A 25,497-nucleotide genomic window follows, 5' to 3' on the forward strand; every position below is an offset into this window, starting at 1 on the left:
CGCGAACGCTGGTAAGGGAGCCACAGAGGACAGTGGCGGGTTGCGGGGAGGGCAGAGAGTCAGGTGCTCATTTGGGGGGGGGGTGTACACGCCGCTTCGATCCTTCCCGCCGCTTCAAGCGCCGGCGAGGGCGTGGCAAGAAGACCGGGCGCTTTCCTCGGGGGGAGGCGGGGCTTGAAAGTTTCTCGCCCAGCCTTGAAGCTTGAAGGCAACTGTACTTTTCCCTTGGCCCGGCGATGGAAAACTGCAGTTGTTGCAACCCGGCAGGCTGAGCGCGGACGCCTCGCATCCCAGATGTTACGGGTCCGACTTGCAACCTAAGCTCCGGCCCTAAGGATGGGCCTGGAGGACAAGGCTCGGCAAGGAGGCGCCGGACAGGTAGATGATCCGTCCCCAAAGGGCATTGAGGGGGAAATGGGCGGCAGTCCAGAATGGCTCGGGAGAGAAAAGCGCAGGGCTTCAGTTGATCTGAACTAACCCTTCGGGGCAATCAGCAGAGCTGAGAGATGCATGAATAGGGAGGGAGGGGATGCTTTGAACGGGTGTGTGTGGGGGGGGGGGGAGCCGGGCATCGGGGCAAATGGGAGGTGAAGTAAATGGGCAGAAATCTCCGTGGAGGTTTTGGAAACGATCAGCTGGCGTTCGGGACGGGTGCAGGTAGGGGCAGCCCTTCTCCGTGGCGGCTGCTACAGCTGCTACCGGCGACTTAGAGCCAAACCTTCCGTGGATGAGCAAATGACAGCTTTGGGGTGGTTCGATTCCCGCTCTCCGCGGAAAGAGAAGGGTTTTTGTTTTTTTTGTCCATCTTTTGAGCGAAGAAAAGGAGATGGGAGCAAAGGCTGAGCTTCGCTAAGCGACTCGAAGTAAAAAGAGGGGTGGGGAGTTGTGGGAAGGAGCGGATTCCGGTTCCCGGATCCTCCTGGCTCTGGCCCCACGGGTGGATGATCGCGGCATGCTAAGGACTTCCTCAGAATACTTGCAAATGTTTACTGCTTCGAAGCACTTTTAAAATCCGGATTCACTCGCTGTGGGGGAAGCACGGACATGAAGCGGCTGAACCGTAGCCGTAGAGGAATGGGCTGCAAGCTGCGGCATGGGTCCAGGATCACAACCTGAGCTCTTTTTTGGACTGAAAGCTTTGATGAGAAGTCTCGAAGGTTGTACTTGAGTGCTTGGTAAAAAAAAAAACCATTTTCTTAATATGTTGCAATGCTACTTTGACGCATTATTATTTTTTAGAATAGGAACTAGAGAGTCAGGCTGAAAATGCAAATAGATGCATTGAGTGTGCTTGTGATTGCAGAGAAAACAAGAGGGGGCAATTTATCATATCCTTGTTCACCCTGGAGGGTTGCATGGGCTCCCTTTCCTTTCCTGCGAAGGTCTTGGTGTCTTGCTCCCACCTTTTCCATAGTGTTTACACACCAGGATGTTTATTTCTATGGTGACTTCACTGTGTGTACAAAGTTCCTTCATTCTTTTGAACAATTTTGGATAGGGAGGGGAGGACAAAGAGAGTGATGGCAAGACTCACAGTCGGCCCATTAAGAGAGACATCTTTCCTGAAAAATAAAATAAAATAACATTAGACCTGATTTGTCCACAGAGAAAGGATTATGCAAGATAAAATAATTAGTAGACTGGCTAATTTTTGCACACCACCATAGATGGGAGGAATAACATTATGAAGAGGCTTAATAAATGGGGATATTCCACTACACCCTCACCACAAGATGATTTTGTAATGTCTTAAGAAGTAAGATTAATGTGGAAATCAGACTTGTGAATGGCGTCCCAGAGCTGTGGTAAAAATTCAGAAATGTTCCTGATTGAAGGACCATTGGCCAATCTCTCTTCCTTTGCTTCAGCATTGTGACATGCAGCTATGCAGATTTCTCATTTTTTCAGTCACAAGTGCTTTGTGTGAGCTCCACATCTATTGTCTTTAGCTGCTGGGGGGCACGTTCCCTGCAGATACTTATCTTGATAAAGGATAATTGATTCCTATGGTCCCTTGGCTCAGGGGTTGTTTAATTTGACAGATAATCAAATGTGTCATGATGAGCTGGGAGCTATGTGGATTCATGATGTAAGGAGATTTTTTTTTCCATTCAAGGAAGTTCAAGGAAATATTCAATGCTGAATATTTATTAGGAGTTGGTGCATGCGTAGGAAAGCTTGTTCTGTCTGCAACAAAAATGCTTTGGGGTGTCATGGCAAGTTTGCAACCAGAGGGCTGTTTTTTTTCCCCCATGGGTCCATACTGAAGATATTTTATTTATCTTTTCTTGGTCTGCCTGGGCATATGTTTAACCAGTTTGCAACTTTTGATTAATGGAACTGAGTTACTTTGTTTTCTGAAAGACTGTTTGGCTTCCTACTTCGCAGGTTTCCAAGCAGAAAACTCACCAAAACTTAGTCATCAAATCAAAGCTTTGCCTCTGGTCTCAGAGGCTATTTCAGAGGTGCATCCCTTGAGCCTTCTCCTTCCCTTTGCTGCACTTGTTTCAATAAGTACTATACATATCAGGAAGTCTGGCATAGAAATCTGAGTTTCTATAGTAGCTAAAATAGAGCTTTCATTAAGAAATGAGAACTGAGGCAAATGTTTTTGCCCAGTCCAACTTTCATAATGAGAGAGATTCTAGATTGCTGGTGGGGAAGAACCAGCTGCCAACGGCTTCTTTCTCTATTACTAAATTCTATATTTGCTTCCAATAACCTGTACAGAAACTTGATGATGATGGGTATGTTATGCTTTGGTTCCATCTGTTAATAACGTCTGTCCCACTTTTTGCCTTTGTCCTGCAAATTCCACTAGATTGAATCAGATGGCAGTCCCCTATAGACTGATTGGGGAGCAATTCCAGGTGCAGCTACCTGGTTCACTTAGAAGCTTAATAGCCCCGGTGGTGCAGTGGTTGGAATGGAATATTGCAGGCAATTAATCAGTGGAACAACTTGCCTCCAGAAATTGTGAATGCTCCAACACTGGAAGTTTCTAAGAAGATGTTGGATAACCATTTGTCTGAAGTGGTGTAGGATTTCCTGCCTGAGCAGTGGGTTGCACTAGAAGACCTCCAAGGTCCCTTCCAACTCTGTTATTCTATTCTATTCTATTCTATTCTATTCACTATAAGGCATTTTAGTGTTATGCTTCCTTTTAAAATCCATATATAAAAGACTGAAGCATTAGAAAATTTAAGTATATTTTTTCAAACATATTTTTGATTAGGGCTGTAAGAAATTATTGCAGTAATCTTATTTCATGAATTCAGGTTTCAGCCAAACTAGTATTTTTTTCCTGAGGACAAAATTTCTCTTCTCTCCCTCCCTCTCCTTCTCCCCTCTTATTTTTGCTTTCATTGATAAAAGACTTTGCTTGTTTCCAAATACATCCATATGTATTCAAATGCACAATAACGCATAAACAAGTTCCCATCCAGACAGGTGGCATTTCCTCCCCCCCCCCGCATTGTTATTAGCCATCTGTATTCGTAAAATGTAGCAGCTGTCAAATAGGCACCCGTTTCCTGGTCAGTAGATTATTTTACATCCATAGTCTGCCTACCTCTACCTATGAAGCAAAGCCAAGAGTTCTGAGCCTGGGGCCTACAATTGGCCTTACAATTCTTTACTAGATAAATGACAACACACCTGCTTGCAGGAACAAGAGTTTCAATGCTTCCACCATTATGTTAAGTCAACATGGCCTCCTTTCTTACCTGCTTCAAAGAGTGAAAACAGAAGTGTGAGGGCATCTGCACCTAGGGAAACCTAGATTAAAATCATGTTGCTATCCAGTGCTGTTCTCAGCATAGATCTTCATAGTCTGAGTTAGAGCAGTTACGCTGCAACTTCAGATTGGAATCATCTTCCATAGTTTTGCATTGCAAATTTGATCCAAATTAGAATTAACTGTGACTGTTTTAATACCATGAAAATCCCCCTATGGGTTCAAATCCTAGAATGCTGCTTATGTCTTCTCTTTTATTTTTTATTTTTTGGATATGTGTGTGCGTTCTTGCAGGTCAATGGTTGTGTTTTTTTGGTGTGTTTGTGTCCTTGCAGGTCAATGGTTACAGGTTTTATAGGTGACTCCTTAAGAAGGCCACTTACTACTAAATAGAACAACCTGGATGGCAGGGAGAAATAATTTTAGGAACTAGGAATTTCAAAGGAGTTCTGACATAAAGACTATTCCTCTTGCCTGGGCCAGGACACTCAAAACATTTGGTGACTGCTGATTGTGTCCTTATTGAGATTAACATCCTCTATTGAGGTTGATAGTAAAGTTGTGGTTAAGTGTATGCAAGGACTGGGCCAAGAGATAATTTTTAATCTGGGATCAAGACTGAAATGGCTGTTAACATGTCAGATGTTAAAACGTTTCCCCAACTTTGAGATATTAGCAAATAGGAAGAATTAAGTGTAGCTTCTATCCAAAGGCAGTTTCATCAGTCAACCTCCTCCAGCCTGATTCTTCCTCAAATATTGGAGTACAACTTTGGTTATTCCCAACCAACAAGGTCCTGGTTGTCAAGGAAAGAATGAGAGTAGTCAGCTATGCTCCTGGAAGGTGCCAGGTTAAAAGCAACCGACCTGAACTTTTGTTGACCAGATAGGCCCCATAGCCAAGTTCTAGCTATCATGGCATCTGCTAACACATGGGTCGCAAAGCAAATCATGAGTTTCTGCAGTAAAAACGAATGTGGGGTCAAAAGCTGCCTTGCAATGTTTTCATTTTCTGCTCCTGTAAAAAGGCTTCTTTCTGTCTTTCAAGATGTTTGAGAATTTCTGTGACATTTCCATCAGTGGTATATTTGGCAGTGTTACCTTATGGGGATATTTGCAGCATAATAAATAAATATTTTTTAAACTGCTGAAAGAATGTGTGTGTGAAGTGCTGCTCCTGCTCCTTTGTGTTAGCCTTATTGCCATGCATCATGATGGTGTACACTTTCCAAATTGAAATGCCCAGTAGTATGTGATTCCCTGTTTTTTGGAGGTTTCGTTGCAGCCTAAAAAGCCAAAGAGTCTCAGGCTGTAAGAAAGATAGTTATGCCGTGACAAGCAGACAACAAGATGTTTGCATACGCCTTGACATGTTGTAAATAAATCCATGCATGAATAGAGCTGCACCTATTTCTAAGCAGGTAAGCCTGAGGGCAGATGTTGGGGTAAGGGAGAGATGCAGGTGTCAGATCTGGAAGCCATCTTTTACATTGGGCCTTCAGGCCTGCTATATTTTCTACTGTGGGAAAACAGGAGGGGGGATTATAGAGTGTGGATGATATATAGTCAAAATAACATTCCTTTCTCAGAGAGTCAAGGACACCTTGCCCTGCAGCTGCGATGATGTAACTCCAGTTACATCCAGGCATCTCCAGTTTTGGATGGTGCCTGATTGGATCTTGTGATGGACATGTGGGTGCTGGGCAGGGACTTGAACTTTCTTTTGGATGTGGAAAACCTGGAAACTTTCAAATTCGGGTTTTCCCAGATGTGTCAATATGACATCTCTAATAAAATGGAACTTTGAGGAAGCTCAAGTCTTGGAGTCTTCTTACGTTGGGAGTGTTACTTGGAATCCTGACAGCAGGATAGTGAGATGTTAGGTGGATAGAACTTCATATCATACAGCCTGCTCTGGGTAGCCTCACTTGACCTGCTACCTTTCAATGGAATTTTTTCCGTCTTGCATTTACTAGGAACTGATCTAATTTAATACATAAACTGGAAGGCAGTTGCCCTTCCCTACTCCGAGTTACCTGACATTTATGAGGCAGTTGGTGGGGTTTTGTTTTTGTTTTTTGAACATTGGAGAAGAAAATTTACCTTGGAGAAATAAAAATGCATGCATTAGGAAATAGTGCTTGGAAATAAATCTGCCTTGGGAAAAATTGCATGTCAGGTATGGAAAAACAGGATGTAAAGAAGGTTTGTATTAGGAGATGATAAATTGACTGTGTGCACATTTTATCAAGCTACCTTTTGACATCTTGTATGCACGTGTCTTTCCAAGACCAATTTTCTTCGTAACAATCCAAGGACACTGTATCCAAAGTTCTTCATAAATAAATTCCTGATTTTAGAAACCAATTTTAACAATACATCAGGATCTTTAAATCTTTATTAACTTTCTATCACCTTTCTAACAATTTTAAAAAACATTTAATTATTTTGGAGCAATTAATCGCATTAATCCTATTCTGGTGTTTCAAAAATAGTTAAATATTGTTAAATTCTTAAAATTGATAGAATTATTAATATTAATTTCTGGAATTATTTTTGCCTTGGAAGATAGGAGACCAAGTATTGTGTGTTCTGTTGTCAAGAGAAAGATAAACTGTGTCAATAGTGATTCTGCTTTATATTTGAATTTGTTATCAATAAATAGCAACAGTGAAAGTTTAAATTTATGATATAAATCAATAATTTTTTTAAATACCAATCTAGATTTAAGACATTTATAAGGCTTTTTTATAGGTATACCAGGAATGGGCAGCCTGTGTCCTATGATTCCCTTTACTATAAGCTTTATAGTCCCCTCTAACTGTTAATAGAGCTGTGGTGGTGCAGTGGTTAAAATGCCTGCATTTTGGAAGTTCAAATCTCACCAGGCTCAAGGCTGATTCAGCCTTCCATCCTTCCAAGGTTGGTAAAATGAGGACCCAGATTGTTGGGGAAAATATGCTGACTCTACTTAGAGAGGGCTGTAAAGCACTGTGAAGCTGTATATAAGTCTAAGTGCTATTCCTATTATCAAAAACCAATAGTGTTCTTTCTATCCATTTTAAGTCTAAAAACATGCAAAGATGTACCATAAGCCTAAAAAGAGGGAGTGACTAATGCTGTGTAGAACACAGCACTCGCTACAGTAGTGTTTCTCAAACTTGGCAACTTTAAGATGGGTGGACTTCAACTCCCAGAATTCTCAGTCAGCACTTTTTAAAATTGCCATGGTTAAGAAATTCTGGACTAAGACTGTTCATCCCCAAAAACTTAGCAAATACAGTTCCCTGAAGATAGATTGTTAGCACAACTCATGGCATATATATTGCAGCATTCCAGACTGAACTCTTAATCTGGATGGCTGATATAGTTTCTGATTTGGCCCCAATGAATTTGTTAATTAGTTGTAGCTTTCTTAGGAGATTGCTTTGCAAATGGGTGGAGGAGAACTGGGCTGGAACACAAAAATTCTGGTCTGGATCAAGATCTCAGAGATATTTAATTTTCAGCATTCTGACATTTGTTTTTACAGTAGTTGAAGGGTGGGGAAATCCCCTAATTTCTGTACAGTATATGAAAACACTGAGTCCTTTGATAGTATGGGTGTGAAGAAAGATGGTTAAAAAATAAAGTTGAAGGAACCTGTATAGACATTAGATTGGGGAAGAGTAGCAAACTATAATGGCTTATTGCCAGCAAGATGAATCCCTCTCTTGCACACTGAAGCAAATCCAGATTTCCCCTACACCTATATCAACAACACAATCACAGGATCAACAAGTGCACAAATTAGATTAGTGGCAATATCAGTTGCTATCTCTTTAATGTGACGTATAGCATGTATGCAAACAATGCCCTCTTTGTGCAAAAAAATAATAATGGACACAAGTTTGATATCAGGTCTCAAAATAAGGAAAATAACAGTTCTGCCTCCCAAGACACTTCATTGCAGATTTCAAAGTCACTATTTTGGAGGGGAAAAAAGAAACTTTCCCAATCAAATTCAATGAGAGAACTTACATACTAGAAACATCAAAAGATTTAAGCCAATCTCAGGTGTCAACAATGTGTTTTTAACAGGTACTATAGCCTCAAGATATTGTTGTTGTTAGTTTCAAAGTTGTGTCTGACCCATCGTGACCCCATGGACAACATTCCTCCAGGCCTTCCTGTCCTCTATCATCTTCTGGGGTGCATTTAAGCTCATGCCTACTGCTTCGGTGACTCCATCCATCCACCTCATCTCTGGCGTCCCCCCAATCGTTCCCAGCATTAGGCTCTTCTCAGTGAGTTTTTCTTTCTTATTAGGTGGCCAAAGTATTTGAGTTTCATCTTCAGGATCTGGCCTTCTAAAGAGCAGTCAGGGCTGATGTCCTCTAGGACTGACTGGTTTGATCATCTTGCAGTCCAAAGGACTCACAGGAGTCTTCTCCAGCACCATAGTTGTAACCAATATTAAAGAGCTTTGCTGGTGGTCTATCATTACACATTGACTCTAACCTCCATCACCATTGGTCATCATGGGAATTGTCAGCCAACCATATCTGGATGGGTGTAAATAACTCCATCTCTGATCTAAGTCCCCAGTGTACTTGTCTCCATGTCCTGTGGAGCCACATGGAAATTCTTTGTTAGAGATTAAATTGACTAATTTTCCCAAGGGCACGACCGAGACATTGAGTTTGGGTTGTTTTTGATGGTGTGTATTTCTGCATTTTATATTTTGATAAACTAATAAAATATTTAATGTCAAAGAAAAAAAGATTTATGGTTTTTATAGTTTTGGGTTTTATTATTGGAAGCTGTCCAGAGTTGTATTTTAGAGGGGTGGCCATACAAATCTTTTAAATAAATAAATAAATAAATAAAATTGAACTTCCATTTAATAACCTTCAGGGATATTAATGATTTACTGACATCCCATATCCTATGACAAGGTTATGTATACGATCCATGTGTTCTCTGATTACGGAACCTTTTAATTTGTTATTAGCCAGTTTGGAGTTAGAATTAACTTAGACAAATCAGATGTATAGCTTCTACCAAAAATGCCTGAATTTAATTTAAAAAAATACTAGAAATTCTGTTGTGTTTTTCAGTCAGTGATTGTCTTTCTTTTGTATGAAATACGTTTAAAAATCTAAAATGGTCCAGATGGAATTTCCTTTGTATTACATTAGACAACATCTCTTGTTTAAAGCGCCTACTGTTTCTTTGTGTTGCCAATACACAACAGTGCTAGACTGAAAAGTGTTACTGCTGGTTTTAGGTAGCTTTGTATTTCTTCATCCTGTGAACTACACATGCGTATATACTAAAGAGTGGCATTTTGTTGTCTCAGCTGATCCATGATTGTACATTCTTGTGCTTTCCCAAATCTGCCATGTCCTCTACTTCCCCAAATGAAGAACACATATGAATCACCCTGTTGTTTGTGCAATTGTCAATATTTGAGATTTCCTTTTTGATTTTTTTATATATTTGGATGATAGAAAACAAGAAACCTCTCTGCCTACCAAGTATCTCACAATCAACATTTTATTCTCCTCCTCCTTATGTATTTTTTATGTATTTTTCCCAATGAAATTACATATATTCTGCAATAAACCAAAGCAAATATTGGGCTTTTGAAGCCCAATTCCTTAGACAAATTATGTGGCTTTTTTATCATAGCAATTCTTACATGTTTATTACTTCTCTTCCAAAGGGTTGCAATGATTTTTGCTTGGATCCTTAAAAGCAAGGGAAAAGTGATTGAGGGATCTTTCATGCCTTTGCGCATGTGCTGAAGATGACAGTTATCAAATGTGGTTTTTCCATTTTTCATCAATGAAGTAGTGACAGTTGTGGGAGTCCAGGGACATTAAATCCTTCTTGTTGCAACTATAATCCATTCTGTTCCCTACCTCCAGCAAAGCTTCAATGCTTCAATGCCCCAAATACACTCGGTTAGGGGATGGCTTGCTTGGATGGTATATGTGTCAATGGATCAGTTAAACATTTCATGTGCACTTTACATGCCTACAGTTTCTCTGCCAGAAATTGGCAAGACCAAGTTGTCCTGGGTTTTTGACCCCTCTGGATCTAGTGATTTTTCATTTTTTAACTCTTGTTGGTATCATGCTTCCTCAAACAGAGTTGGAGCAATATCTGGGGCTCCTCCTGATTCATGGCTCCTGCTGAAAGAGTAGGTGACAGCCTCAGTCAATGACCTTTCACATCTTATGCACCAGTTGTGCCTATTCGTGGGCCTGGAATAAGACTCATGTCTTAACCATTTCTCAACTGGTTTACTGCAACCCCACTTCTCTTACAACATGAGAATACTGAAAAATAGTCAGAATTCTAAAGAATACTCAGAAGCATCAATGATTTTTAAAATGCAGATGCATAATTTTGAGTGCTGCCAAACTTGCCAGTGTAACACTGTGAGAAGAATTACCTTCCTGTATTCTACTAGGATGCAGCTCAAGGGACTGGTTATCACTTTGAAAAACCTGCATGGCATGGGGCCAGGCTTCATGTTGGACTACCTATCACTAAGAGTTTTAGCCAGGGGTGGGATTCAGCCAGTCCGGACCGGGCGAACCGGATATTAATTTTATTAATTTTTCCTGTGAAACAACTTGATTCCTTAGATTCAGAAAGAACCAAGCAGAAGGCCACCAATTCCCCAGGCATTAGGACCAGGATGTTAGGAAAGCCAATATAACAGTCAATTTGGTCTAATGTTTAAGGCACCAGGCTAGAAAGCAGGGGACCATGTGTTCAAGTCCTGCTTTAGCCATGACAGCCATCTGGGTGACTTTGGACCAGTGACTCTCTCAGTCCAAGCCACCTCACAGGGTCGTTGGGGAGAAAATAGGATGCGGATAGTGTGTTGGATAGGTCTATCACCTTGAGTTATTTGTAAAAATAAAAAAGATGGGGTACAAATAAACAAATAAACAACATTTGTGCATCTGTGCCTTGGTTTCCTTTTGTATTGGATTATTTGGTTGGTTATAAATGTTTTTTTTAAATAAAAAAACTAATTGTGTAAATTGGTTGTTAGCTACCCAGATTTATATGTTTAAAATGGGAGCCCATATGAACGTTCTAAACCAACAAGCAAATAAGCAAGCAAACAAATAAATACATTTATCAGGAATTGTAAAAAAAAATGTTCCTATCTTTGTCATACTCTAAAGCTGATTAGTGACAATGTTGTGTCAAAGGCAGATGATTGGAGCAGAGGTTCCAGATAAACAAAGATAGTGGAGTGTGAAAATTTTTGTTTTCAGTGATACTTACACAGTTCTCTAAAAGTAGCTGCCATTGCTTATCATTTGGTGGGGGAACTCAGAGGTTATGACAGTTGTTGAGAGAGATAATGGCTGCATTCTTTTTGCGAATGAGGCAGCACAATAAATTTCTTTGTACTTCAGTGAGTTGCAATGTAAACAAGTTCTCAAATGTGAAGAATTCTGTTTTTGCAAACATCTCTGGGAATGTTAAGTAGGTGTGTGTGCTACTCTGAAACTTGTTTGTTGGGCTGATGGGTAGGGAGATTTTTTTAAAATTATTATTTATATCCTGTAGTCCATTCAACAGCTTTTTGATTATAATGGCTATTAAATACATCTTCTTTTCTCTCCTAAGTCTAGCTGGAGTTGTCTAAACCTTTTTCATTATTTTTCTAGTAGTTGTCACTGTTCACCTTTGGGTCTCTGGGAAAGGAGAAACAAGGAAAGGACAACAATTGACACAACTGATTTGATATAAAGTGACAGAACAAAGTCTGAGTAATTGTTACAGAAAGAAGTAAAGAATTCTGCCTGTCCACAGTTACAGATGGGGAATATTTTGGAAATCACTTGAGAAAGTGGCTGATAAAAGCAAACTTTTCCGAGTGAGAATACTCTTGGTAATCAAAAGCGGAAGTAGAGATGCAAAGAGGAACTGGGAGTGTGAAGTGTTAAATTATCATTTGGTTGCTGCTGTTCAGCTCTCTTTGTTCCCCCCCCCCCCAATGCACAAACACACTTCCCTTCTAGCAAGACAGGAACTTCATGTTGACTTTTATAGAAGTGATTTCATGAGATGTCGCAAGTGCCCCTATCATTAGTGTTGTGTTGTAGCTAACTATTTTGCAGCAGTCTTTTCCCTGTTCACTAAGACTCTTCTTTATACTTTTCCACAGATTCCACAGATAGAAGTTGTCAGTTAAATACATTTAGGAGAATGACAGAATCCTAGCTGCTTTTAGAATTAGAAAATACTTTACAGCTTATTTATAATTGCTCTCATACAGAGGTATGTACAGGAGGCGATTTCTCGTGTAGAAACCTCAGTCTGTGTGTGCGTGTGTGTGTGTGTGTGTGTGTGTGTCTTGTTTCAATCTCAATGTGGGTTCCTGAAACCAAGGATTTCTATCCAGTGAAGATCCGATGAGCACAGAGTGTGTAGGCATGTGCATAGAGGGAGATTACATTTTCTACATAGCTGTTTTGGAAAGCCAAGATTATTTATTTCCTTTGACATGAAGAGTACATTACAAAATCTGGAGAGGACTTTGAATGACTTGCAGGCTTGATTTATGAGCATTGGGCATAGCTGTTCTTCCAATTTCCCCCCATAATTATCCTGTGAGATAAGATGGATTGATAGAGAACATCTGGCCCAGGGTCAATTATGAATTTTGGGGCTAAGGGTGAATGTGAACCTGGGACCTTGCTGTTGCTAGTTTAACATCTTAACCATAATATTGTTTCTGTCTAGCGTTTTTCTGTTCTGAGTGCTAGAAAAGTCCCGAATAAGTCCAACGTTTATGACCAACTTGGTTTGGGGAATGCCATATTATGACCTATTGGTACTTACCATCTGTAAGTGATGTATAGTTGTACTTATAAAAAAAATCCTGCTCATTCACTGATATTAAGTAAGGATTATTTTTAGCAGCAGGTTGGCATACAGTATATAGGATACAAAAGGCCAGATATTAGGAGAAGATGGTCTGGTCCCAGGAAAATTTGTGTTTGGAAAAAATGAATAAAGACTAACACTTTAAAAGGAAAACCTGCTTGTCTTTTTAGTTTCACACATAATGGCAGGTGACACATTCAGGGTTGCTTTTGAAAAACTACCAATGACCTACTTGTTTGTTTCATTTTGTGTGTCAGTTGCACAATCAACATTTAAACATTGCAGTTTTATTTGGTTGTACCTAGTGAAATGCATGCTTTCTTTATACGAGCATCAAGATTCTGTCCCATGTGGGAATTGAATAATGGCAATTTTGCTTCTTTTTCCCAGAATATATTCTGTCTGATGCTCTTTTCAATTAGATCAGTAAGAGGTTGTGAAAGTAAATTTTATGAAGTGTTTGATCTGGAGTTCTCTTTTACCCTAATTCTTAGCGGCCTTGTTCTTTCCTTTCTTTCAGGAAGGCCCAGATCTACTAATTGGGATGGTAGTTTCTTCATTACGGTGGTCTTAGATACTCCATGTATTTATGGGACACTAAAATACTTTGATGTGTGCTACTAAATGTCTCAAGCTTCTTTTGTTCCATTGTGGTTGTAGTAGTTAATGTTCTCAGGTTATGGAAGATCTGGTGAAGTTATGTTCTTAGAATGATTTCAGATTCTCTCAGAATTAACTAGGTGGATTCTTTGGTTAAAGCAAAATAAGATTTTTTTGGGGGGGGGAATCTGGTCTCCTGTAAGATCTCACCATAGTAATGTAAGCATTCTTCCAAAATGGTTAAATTGTTCTTCCATAAATAAAATCAGCATTTTTCTATTACTATTAAGTGTGTGGATCTGATGCAATAGTGTTGCTCTTGTTGGAAAATAAATGCTGGTTATAATGCGAAATGAAAACTTTAACTGGAATTGATCTGAATTGGATCCAGTGCTTCTTTACAAGAAGTTGGTTTGTGTGGGAGCAACTGTTGCAACAATACATACATCTGGAAAGTGTCAGGATTCCTCTTAATAAGGCAGACACAGGGGTCATCATATAAGGTGTTGTCATATAAGGTCACCACATAAGGTACATGAGCTTTCCACATAAGTGGAAGCTATATAGTCTACTGAGAAATCTGGAACAATAACAATAGCAATAGCACTTACCTTTATATATTGCTCCATCTTGCTTTACAGCAGCACTCTCTAAGCAGTATACAAAATCAGCATATTGTCCTCAACAATTTGGGTCCTCATTTTACTGACCTCAGACGGATGGAAGGCTGAATCAACCTTAAGCTGGTCAAGGTCGAATTTCAGGCTGTGGGCACAGTTAGCCTGCATTCTAAAGGCATTCTAACCACTGCACCAGTAGGGTGTTCAAATTTCTTTTTGTTTGGCTCATATCCCTTACATGTTCAATAATCATTATTCTATAGCCCTCTATGTAATCTGTGTCATAATTCCCATTCAAATGATTTCATTCTTGAGGCAAATTGTGCTTATTTACTTTCCAACAAAAGGAATATTTTCTTTCTGAACTTTTAAAAGAATTACTGAATAATACGGGAGAAACTGAAAAGCATGGCACGTGTGCAGCTTTAACATAGGTCGTAGAAAATCAGTAACAGACTTGTTGCTATGCCTGCTGAATGGACAGTAGAATTCAAACATGATGATATGTGTTCATATGTGCACATGAAGAAATTGGCATGCTAGAAAAGTGCTGAGTAATTGTGTAAATTTTGTTCTTTTCATCTTTTGGGCTGGATTAGGGGAAATATGGCTTTACAAAACTCAGTGCTATTTTGAGGGGGGGGAATCCAAATATGTGGTTGCTAACTTAGATTTAGAAATCTGCTGCTTCAGATTTAATTCTCTGTGTGAGGAAAGGGACACAGGTTGATATTTAGGAACGAGGCTGTCCAGGAAAAACCATGGAGTGTTTCAGATGCAATTAACACTCCAGTTTTGAATGTAAGGTGATGTTAATGGACAGATTTAGACAGTAATTCATGCAAGAGTGTGTAAGACCTAGAGCCCATTGTCAGTTTGACTTTTTCAAGATTTGACAACAAATAATTGGTAATTTTTAGGTGCTAAATTTGGACAAGTTCTAAGTGAAGTGTCAGTACTTCATCTCAGGAAAAGTAGCAGGGCTGGTGGACTTCCCTTCTTCCTTTCTACATTTGCTTTTAGTAGATAATTTGCATTACCAAAGGGGTTACATGGCAACGATGCTGTTAAGGATATTTACAGTATAATCTGTATTTTCACTGTTTGGGCTTCTTGTATATTGTCTATGTATTGCTTTAACTTAATTTAATCCAAATTGTTTTATAAAATGAATAATTTCTTAGAAATATGAGTGTTTTAAAAACGATGTGTTTTAAATTAAATTTAAACATTTTTGAGCTGATGGGAGTATTTGAAATTCTGAACTCATCTTCTGGGCATTCCATAAAATGATTAATATGGAAAAAGCAAACTTTTTCCCACAATGTCCTCTAGCTTCCTAGAATGTTATCCACTATCTTACCTCTTTTCCCTTCAGGGCATGGAAACATACTCTAGATAAAACTCTGAAAGCTGCCCTTGTTATTTTGATTTTCCAAGAATGGTTTGGAGTACACATAAATACAGAAACCTAGAGATAGAGATAGTGATGTGCTATAGATGTTAACTGCTTTTTAACTTCATAGACTGTATTGGACTCAGATCTACAATATGTTAGGTTGCTCTTGAATTCTGTGTTCTACTGATAGATCATAAGTTATTTCTGGCACATGCTTTCCAAGCAATAGCTCCCATTAAGCTCAATTGGAATTCTTTTGAAATGCAGGACTGTGCATGGATTAATTTGATATGGGAAGTTTATGTCAGAGGAAGAAAGGCCTTAGTTTGATTTGAGGTCCTGAATATGATGCTATAAAACTGTTTACAAATTAGAGGTCTCTTCAATTTCAATTTTAAAGAAGGAAACTCAAAATGTTTAAAAACTAATCATTGCAATAACCTTCTATTTTATAATATATATATATATATATATATATATATATATATATATATATATATATAGTGATATAGTATGTATATATATGTGTATGTGTATATATATGTGTATGTATATATTTAAAGTCACAACCCCTGGTATGCCCAAATATGGGAGGAAGGTCACACTTCCACTCTCTGTCTTCGGCTCGTCACAAGAGACCATCCAGACAGAAACCCAATATTTTTTACTGTTGCCTTTTTTGTTACATTTGTTATATTTTTATGCTGATAAATAAATAAAGGGAGACTAGTATAGATCTATTTCAAGCTATTTAGCTCTCATCAGCTAGCCATACCCCATGTTGGGAATCGAACCTGTGCTCTATTGCCTCTTAGGCAGATGTGTTAACCATTGAGCTACAGAACTCGACTCCTTATCAGCCAGCCAGGGTGAGAGGTATATATTTAAAGTCACAACCCCTGGTATGCCCAAATAGCTGATGAGAGCTAAATAGCTTGAAATAGATCTATACTAGTCTCCCTTTATTTATTTATCAGCATAAAAATATAACATGTGTATGTATGTATGTATGTATGTATGTATGTATGTGTATGTGTGTATATATATATATATATATATATATATATATATATATATATATATATATATATATATATAGTCACGTTTGTTTCAGAACAATACTATGGGTAGCTGTTTATTACAACAAATGTTTTTAATTAAAAAAATGTTTTCATTTTCAACCATTTCCTTTTTCTTCTCTGAAAACAGAGAAGCATAACTGGAAAAAAATCAGCACAAATATATGTGGTCTATGGTATACTGCATTTCTAAGAAACTCCTGTCAGCCTCATCCTTCCTCTGTTGGCTTCACTGATGCTTGCACTACCCTATTAGGAGGTTTCAGATGTTCTTGTATATCTGTAGAGTAAGTGCTGTTCAAAGTAAACATTCTTGATGAAATTTAAATGAAATCATAATAAATATGTGAATAAAATATTGCCATGCATAACAAATCTTGCTATGTGAGCTTCAGGGGAAACAGCAGGTTTATGAGATAAAGTTACAGACATGTTAGGAGAGACACATTTTATTAGATGGCCTTGATCCTCACTGAATCATATCTGAATGGACTTGTCCTACCATATGGTGTTGATGTTTGGTTAATTCGGTAAAACTTGTCCCAGTGCAAGTGCAGAAATGAAATCTATCCATGCTTCTGGTGGTACATGGTAATAGGCATGATTCTTTCCTAAAGCTGATATAATTTCTCCTATGCTAATTCTGGTTTTTAAAAATGGCATTGAAGTTGGTATCTGGCCATGATTTGCATACTGTTTCTGCAATATGTCTATCATTATATCTTAATTCAATGAATTTGTGAATTTGCATGAAAGAATAATGATAGTGCTGGTGACAGTGAAGACAAACATGCCATGGAAGGCAATCCAGAAGGTTGTGGAAGAAATAGATTATCCAGACACTTTTCAGTTGGCTGGTAGGACTGTGTATAGCAATGAAATCGTGTTTATGGATGACGGGGACAGGGGTCATATAACCCTTCTGATTCTACTTGATTTCTCATCATCTTTTGATTCCATTAGTCATGTATTCCTTACAGACTGTCTTGAGAGGCTGAGAGTAGGGGATAGTGTACTGTAGTATCTCTTCCTTCTGGAGTTGGTTCTAGTTGTTGTATGAATAGTGTCTTATCCTTCTTCTGGGGTTGGTTCTAGTTGTATGAAATCAGAGCCAAGGTGGCGCAGTGGTTAAATGCAGCACTGCAGGCTACTGCTAGATCAGCAGGTCAGCGGTTCAAATCTCACCGGCTCAGGGTTGACTCAGCCTTCCATCCTTCCGAGGTGGGTAAAATGAGGACCCAGATTGTTGGGGGCAATATGCTGACTCTCTGTAAACCGCTTAGAGAGGCCTGAAAGGCCTATGAAGCGGTATATAAGTCTACTGCTATTGCTATAGCCCCAGTTTTTGCTAGGCAATCACAGTTTTGACATTATCCCAACTCTTTTTCAAAACCTACACAAAACAACTGCATAAGATTATACACTGACACATGGTTAATTGATACCCAATTCTATATCTAAGATCGACAAACAATATTGTCCCTGTATCTGAAGGTGGTAAGGGTATGGATGAGATGGGGATAGGGAACAGACTGGGGGTCAACCTTAGCAAAATGGCACTGGTTTCAAGGGCATTCTTGTTACAAGGATTTACAACCTTTAGATATCAATATGTTTACACGTCCCTCAGCAAAATGTGTTTGAAATTTGGGGATTATCCTGCACTCTTGGTTCCTGCTCAATAAACAGGTGGCAGTCATAGCAGGAGGGTAAATATATTTTGTCTGCCAATTTACTCCCCCCCCCCCCCCCGGATTGGGAAGCTCTTCTCACAATCACTCATGTTTAACTGCTATGATGCCTTCTTCATGGGGCTTGAAGACAGGATAGCTTTAACACAAAATAAACACAAATCTCTGCTACCAATCTTGTACTAAACAGATACAGTTAATTACAATTATAGACTCGCTTTATCTTACCTTGTATTAAGAGAACATGTAATGAAAATCCTATTTCTTAGCTTTGGTTTTGTTCCTGTGGTGTTTCCTGTTTTGATTTGCTTCATGAAAATGAAACACTTCTTTAAATGCATAGCACAGGAAATCATTCATGAGTTGGATTAATTATGAGAGTTTTAAAAATGAAATGCAGTGTAGATAAGTTTTCTAAAAGATTTTGCCAAGTTGGTAAACTGGCACAGTGTTGGAGACCAACTATCCCTGCCAGAGGAGGAAATTGGTCTGGAATTGTTATGTAAACACAACACATAAATTCAAGCAAGGTCTGCTCCCATCTCCCAAATGTCTTTGAGCCTTATTTTGTCTTTCCCAGGCTAAAGCTACCAGCCAGGGAAGATTCCTGTGGAATAGGCATAGAACAATAAATTAGCAAGTGTGGGTCTGATTGACACATAGTTATGGGTAGAGTGACTTTGTTATGTTTTCTAACAAAGTGTTGATTAGGCAATGAGATTTTAAATTATAAATTTAAAATAAAAAACAAAGTACTAGATTTTTAAAGTTTATGATTTAAGTAACATCAATGGCTTGACAATATGTTACTTAATTTGTCTACTTCAAATGCAATGATGGGGGCTTTCAGGTTTTACTTGGAACTTTTTGTTCATTAGATGAGACTTTCTAGTGACTGCTTTTTAGAACCATAGCCATTGTTACTCCAATTCAGTATCTGTTGCTCGTCTCCTAACTCAGGAGTTATCCAAGAGCTCTGAGTTGGGCAGCTCTTTACTAGTTGAATATGTTGCTTCACATCCTGTTGCCACCACACACTTTCAATAATAGTGTAACTTGACATTTTCATTTTTTGTCCCACATTTTTCAAAACAAAACTAGCCCATTAAGAAAAACTGTTTCCCACTTGTGTTTCAGTAGGTAGGCTCATTGGTTTGAGCCATGAAAAAAAAAATCTTTATCAAATCTGGCATCTTTGGATCCTTGTGGTAAATTGTTTTCAGAGAATCTAACTATATGTTTTTGGCCTTCCTCTTCCTTTATGAACCACAGGTGAGCTGTAAATAAATCTCTTATCTTCAGGATCCTGCTTTTGTGGCTCTTTGGGTGGGTTTAACTATTTTTCAGTATGCTTAGAAATACACGTTTCTTCTCTCTTTCTGAATCCTGATTTGCACATGCTTGTAACATCATTTAGGCAATCAACACTAAGGAAATGAATGGAAGCATTATTAAAATGAAAATTAACCATCCTATGCTAATGCAGTATCATTATTTTTATATAATTTCTTGGCTTAAAAGATGCACTTTGATACTTTTACAGAAAACAGGAAAAAATGGGGACTTACTGTTCAAGCTTGGGATAGCACAAGGTAAACAAGATAGTTTCTGTTCCAAAACCAGGCTTCAAACTAGCTTAAAATGGATATAAAAACAGTTTCATACAAGAGGTCAAGGATTTATTTAGCATCCACTTGCTTAGGAACATTTTCTAGCGATTCTGGTGTTGGCAATTATTGGACCATAGTCATCTTCATCGTCTGGGCCCAGGTTAGGTTTCTTCATGAATAATCTAATTAGAGCTTGTCTTAAGAAGGCTGATAGCATCCCCGCTCTCTGTTCTAACCTAGGCTTCTCCAGCAGCACGAAGCCGAGTCCTCATCCCAATAAACCCCATTTATTTAATTTATAGTGAATTCTTCTCCAGAAAAGTCCTGGCCCACAGTCTTCCAAGATAGTTCACAATTACCGAACTTTATGAGGCTTAGAGAGTGGCCAATATCTTTCAGATGCTGCAATAGTTGGCAAGAATGCAGGAATGAACTGATTGTCTCCTGCCAAGAGCCCTCCCCTTTTGCTCCTCTTTTATTCCCCATGGGAGGAGCCATTTACCATCCACCTGTGGTCTTACTCCCAAGTCGACCCTTGTTCCTTAACTGTTCCCTTCATCTGGCAACTCTGCACATGTGCACACTGAGAACAGGCTCCAGCTGTTCATCTGCCTCACCGATGTCTGACTCTGAAGGCAGCTGATAACTGTCAGAAGGGCCCTGGTGCTATCTCTGCCTCTGATGCAAAGCACTCATCAGAACCTTTCCCAGACTTCAGGCCTGTCCCATGTTCCTCCCCAACCTTCTCACTGTCTGAATCTGCTGCCAGCTGTGTTGGCCACTAGTTTAGTTAGTTTAGTTTAGTTTATTGACATTTATAGGCCGCCCTTTTCCCTGAGGGGACTCAGGGCGGCTTACAATTAATAGGGGGGGAGTGCAAGACAGAACACAAGAAAAAAAAGAAAAATATGAATAAAAAAAATAAACCAGTAAAACACAACATTCATTCAGCATTCGGGTGGGGCGAGATTAGGGTCTTATCCCCAGGCCTGACGGGATAGCCAGGTCTTAAGGGTTGTGCGGAAGGTCTGGATGGTGGTGAGGGTACGGATCTCGACGGGGAGGTCGTTCCACAGGGTCGGAGCTGCAACAGAAAAGGCTCTCCTCCGTGTAGTCGCCAGTCGACATTGACTGGCAGATGGGGTTCGGAGGAGGCCCAGTCTGTGCGATCTAATCGGTCGGAGGGAGGTAATCGGCAGAAGGCGGTCTCTCAAGTACCCAGATCCACTACCATGGAGTGCTTTAAAGGTGGTCATCAGTACCCTGAAGCGTACCCGGAGATCGACAGGTAGCCAGTGCAGCTCGCGGAGGATGGGTGTAACGTGGGCGAACCGCGGTGCACCCACTATCACTCGCGCGGCTGCATTCTGGACTAACTGCAGTCGCCGGATGCACTTCAAGGGCAACCCCATGTAGAGCCCATTGCAGTATTCCAGCCTAGAGATCACAAGGCCTCGAGTGACTGTTGCGAGAGCCTCCCGGTTCAGGTAGGGCCGCAACTGACGGACCAGGCGAACCTGGGCAAATGCCCCCCTGGTCACAGCCGACAACTGGTGGTCAAAAGTCAGCTGTGGATCCAGGAGGACTCCTAGGTTGCGGACCCTATCTGAGGGGTATAAAATTTGACCCCCCAGCCTGAGTGTTGGAACATTGGCCAAATTGTTGGGAGGGAAACACAACAGCCACTCGGTCTTGTCCGGGTTGAGTACCAGTTTGTTAGCGCTCATCCAGTTCTTAATGGCCTCAAGACCCTGGCTCATTACGTCCACCGCTTCATTGAGTTGGCATGGGGTGGACAGATACAGTTGCGTATCGTCCGCATATTGGTGGTATTTTATCCCGTGCCTCCGAATGATCTCGCCCAGCGGTTTCATGTATATGTTAAATAGTAGGGGGGATAAGACCGAACCCTGCGGCACCCCATATGTTAGGGGCCTCAGGGACGATCTCTGCCCCCCGACCAACACCGACTGCGACCTGTCCGAGAGGTAGGAGGAGAACCACTGCAAAACAGTGCCTCCCACCCCCACCTCCTGCAGTCGTCGCAGAAGGATACCATGGTCGATGGTATCGAAAGCCGCTGAGAGGTCAAGGAGAACCAGGATGGACGCATGGCCTCCATCTCTGGCCCTCCAGAGATCATCGGTCAATGCGACCAAAGCGGTTTCTGTGCTGTAACCAGGTCTGAAGCCGGACTGGAAGGGGTCAAGATAACTAGCTTCCTCCAAGGCCCGTTGAAGCTGGAAGGTCACCACCTTCTCCACAACCTTCCCAATAAAGGGGAGGTTGGAGACAGGACGATAGTTGTTTAAAATGGCTGGATCCAAGGATGGTTTCTTCAGGAGGGGTCTCACCACCGCCGTTTTGAGTGCGGCGGGGAAGTGCCCCTCCCGAAGGGAGGCGGTCATGACCGCCTGGATCCAGCCATGTGTCACCTCACTGCTGTTGGCAACCAGCCAGGAGGGACACGGGTCCAGAATACAGGTGGAGGCACTTACAGCTCGAATGGCCTTGTCCACATCCCCAGAGGCAACAGAATTAGAAAGGACGTTGAAGGTCATCTAGTCCAACACTCTGCTCAAGCAGGACACCCAGAGGTATGAAATTCAGCAGGTTCTGACAGGCTGTGGAGAACCAGTAGCAGAAATTTTGAATAGTTCGGAGAACCAGCAAATACCACCTCTGACTGGCCCCAGAGTGGGATGGGAATGGAGATTTTGCAGTATCCTTCCCCTGTCATGCCTACCAAGCCACACCCACAGAACTGGTAGTAAAAAAAAATTGAATTTCACCACTGGGACACCCTACACCATTTTAGACAAATGACTGTCCAGTCTCTTCTTAAAAGCCTCCATTCTAATGAAAGCTGTTCCACTGGTTCATTGTTCTTGCTGTCAGGAAATTTCTCCTTAGTTTTAGATTGCTTCTCTCTTTGTTCAGTTTCCACCCATTGCTTCTTGTCTTGTTTTCTGGTGCTTTGGAAAATAGGTTGGCCCCTTCTTCTGTGTAGCAGCCCCTCAAATATTGGAACACTGCTATCATGTCACTTCTAGTCCTTCTTTTCACTAGACTAGACATACCCAATTCCTGCAAACATTCTTCATATGTTTTAGCCTCTAGCCCCCTAATCATTTCTTTTGCTCTTCTATGTATTTTTTCCAGCGTCTCAACATCTTTTTATATTATGGTGACCAAAATTGGATGCAGTATTCCAAGTGTGGTTTTACCAAGGTATTATAAAATGGTAGTATCACTTCTTGTTATCTTAAATCTACCCTTCTTTTAATGCAGTCCAGGAGTGCATTAGCTTTGTGGCAATTGCAACACACTACTGACTCACACTTAAGTGATTGTCCACTAGGACTCCAAGATCTCTCTTCTTGGAGCTACTGCTTAAAGCTACTGCTATTGAGCCAAGTTTAACCTAATCTGTATCTGTACATTTGGTTGTTCTTCCCTAAGTGTAAAACCTTACTTTTTCTACATTGAATTTCATTTTGTTAGATAGGGCCCAGTGTTCAAGTCTATTGAGATCCATCTGAATCTTGTGCCTGTCTTCTGGGGTGTTGGCTATCCCTATGGTTGTTCTATTCTGTTCTATTCTAAATATTCTGATTTTTTACTCAATTCACATTTTGAACATTAGGTCAGGCTCTTGATTTCCAATTAAATCATTTTATTCTACCCTAGAATGAAGAGCATTAGCAGAGCAGAAGGCAAGTTGCTAAAGCCGCCAGTAATAATTTGGCTGGGGGAAAAACACAATTTGGTATCAGGGGTGTCCCTTGTTTCTAGTTTAGCAACAAACAATGGTTAGTATCATACAACTGTAAAACATTTGATCCTCCCTGTGAGTTGCAAGGAAAAACTGGCTGAGAAAACTATTGCCACCAAATTCCAAAGTGACTTGGCAATAGAACTGAAGAAACACTCAGTGATGTTTCAAGGAATTAATAGAGCTCAATCCTTCAACCGAGTTCTAGAAGGATGGATTGCTGAAGTATAAAAGCCATGTAATTTGATTGTCAATCAGAGAATTTGTACATCTCATTGTGACAACTGTCCCCCCCCCCCCGTCCCAAAATTGTATGTTTTATCTGTGAATTACTGATAGGTCAAGTCAACAGAATACAGAAGTAAAACTTCGGGCAAAAGGTCAAACCCAAGCCCAATCATAAACTAGAAGTTGTAAAAATCAGGCAGGCCAGAGTTCTAGTGTGTAGAAAAACAGATACACAAATTGCACAAAAATGTTTGAAATCATTGAAAATAAGTCATGAGGGAGCTCTTTAAAAGGTCACACCTGGTGCTCTTCTGGAATTGGATCCTTTGAGAAAGGTGTTTGCTTTGCTTTCTTTTCTGAAGTACAAAGGTAGGTTTCTGGCTACGTTACTTAGAATTTGAAGTTTCACCAAGTCCTGAATAAGTTCAGAGTCCAGTTTGCAAATGGCTCACTGGGGGTTAGTTCGAAGCTCATGCTCAGATTCAATAGACTAAAATACTGAAAGCATTGGCTTTCTGACGCAGCTGAAGATTCCTAAACAACTGCGAAAATATTTGAATCATTATGTCATAATATGGACTGAGTGACTATAAATATTTACATGGTGATATCTGGACTGATGCAGCAGTTTTTGAAAAGTAACGAAGTGGAACAATGAATATTGGTTACTTTTGTGTAACTAACAAATTGCACTACCTTTACTGTTAGTGCAATTGTCTAGAGAGGCATCTTCCAAAAGACAAATGGGGAAAGGTAGGATAAAATCTAGTGGGAAAGTTAATGGTATTGCTGAAAGCTATGAAAGAATTTGCCTACAGACTTTTGATCATTTGTCAAATTGTCTTTTCCTTGAACTAGTGGCCTTAAAGGTTTTTCATACTTAGTCAACATGACATCTCAGCCCAGTCCAATAATCACTAGGGTCCAGAGATTTCATGCAGATCTTAGAGGTTAAATGTACAGGGAACCTGTGCAGCTGACAGCCTTAGACGATCTGCATTAAGTTGGCATGAAGTCAGAACATGTTCTTCATTATCATGTGAGGAAACTATGACATAAGTCAAATCTGTACCCTGTGGCTTTTTAAGTTACGGGAATATTTTTTTCATTTTCTGTTGCTGTTGACAGTTCTTGATTACGCAATTAGGACTTGAGATAAAAAAAGTGAATTTGAGGCTGGGTAGACTTCTGTTTGCTGAGGCCAGTTGAGGAATCATCTCTCTTCCGCTAATGGACCTTTGTGTAAGAAGCTGACATTAGAAAATACTATTTCTGGCCATGTTGAGGATATGAATCATGTCCTTTATCCAGTCATCATTTCCCTTATGACATTTGTTCCAAAATGTAATTAAGACATAGTGATTTGGAGAGGAGTTCCTTCTTTTTTAAAAAAAAAAAATCTTCTATTCTTCAAAGCACATTTAATCCTGCACTTTGGGTACACTTTCCTTTTTCCAGAGATGAGCTTTTTGAAAGTTGCAATGTTGTCCATAATAGTGGTGGGATTCAATTTTTTTTACTACCGGTTCTGTGGCCGTGGCTTAGTGGGCATGGCAGGGGAAGGATACTGCAAAATCCCCATTCCCTCCCCATCAGCTGGGACTCGAGAGGCAGAGAATAGATGGGAGCAGGGTCAGTCAGACGTGGCAATTACCGGTTCTCCGAACCACTCAAAATTTCTGCTACTGGTTCTCTAGCACTGGTCAGAACCTGCTGAATGCCACCTCTGATCCAGAACCAAATGCTTTTTCAGCAGATATTTAAAGACACACTAGGAAGGAAGGAGGGAGGGAAGGAAGGAAGGAAGGAAGGAAGGAAGGAAGGAAATTATTATTCACTGAAACATAAACTAACCA

The 25,497-nt window shown here is 40.1% G+C and overlaps 1 protein-coding gene across 2 annotated transcripts in view; it reads left to right on the forward strand.

Moving 5' to 3' along the window:
• Positions 1 to 207: 207 nt before the first annotated feature.
• Positions 208 to 25,497, forward strand: part of PIK3R5 (phosphoinositide-3-kinase regulatory subunit 5) — a 57,502-nt gene continuing 32,212 nt past the window's right edge. The window contains exon 1 of one of the 2 annotated variants that reach the window (XM_032212205.1): positions 208 to 378. The gene's annotated coding sequence lies outside the window, so the exon portion shown is untranslated. Of the gene's footprint in view, positions 379 to 1,041; positions 1,158 to 25,497 lie in introns of those variants that run through there. The other variant, XM_032212206.1, reaches the window with a different exon arrangement.

This window comes from Thamnophis elegans, chromosome 2 (assembly GCF_009769535.1).
Source record: "Thamnophis elegans isolate rThaEle1 chromosome 2, rThaEle1.pri, whole genome shotgun sequence".
Taxonomy (NCBI): Eukaryota; Metazoa; Chordata; class Lepidosauria; order Squamata; family Colubridae; genus Thamnophis; species Thamnophis elegans.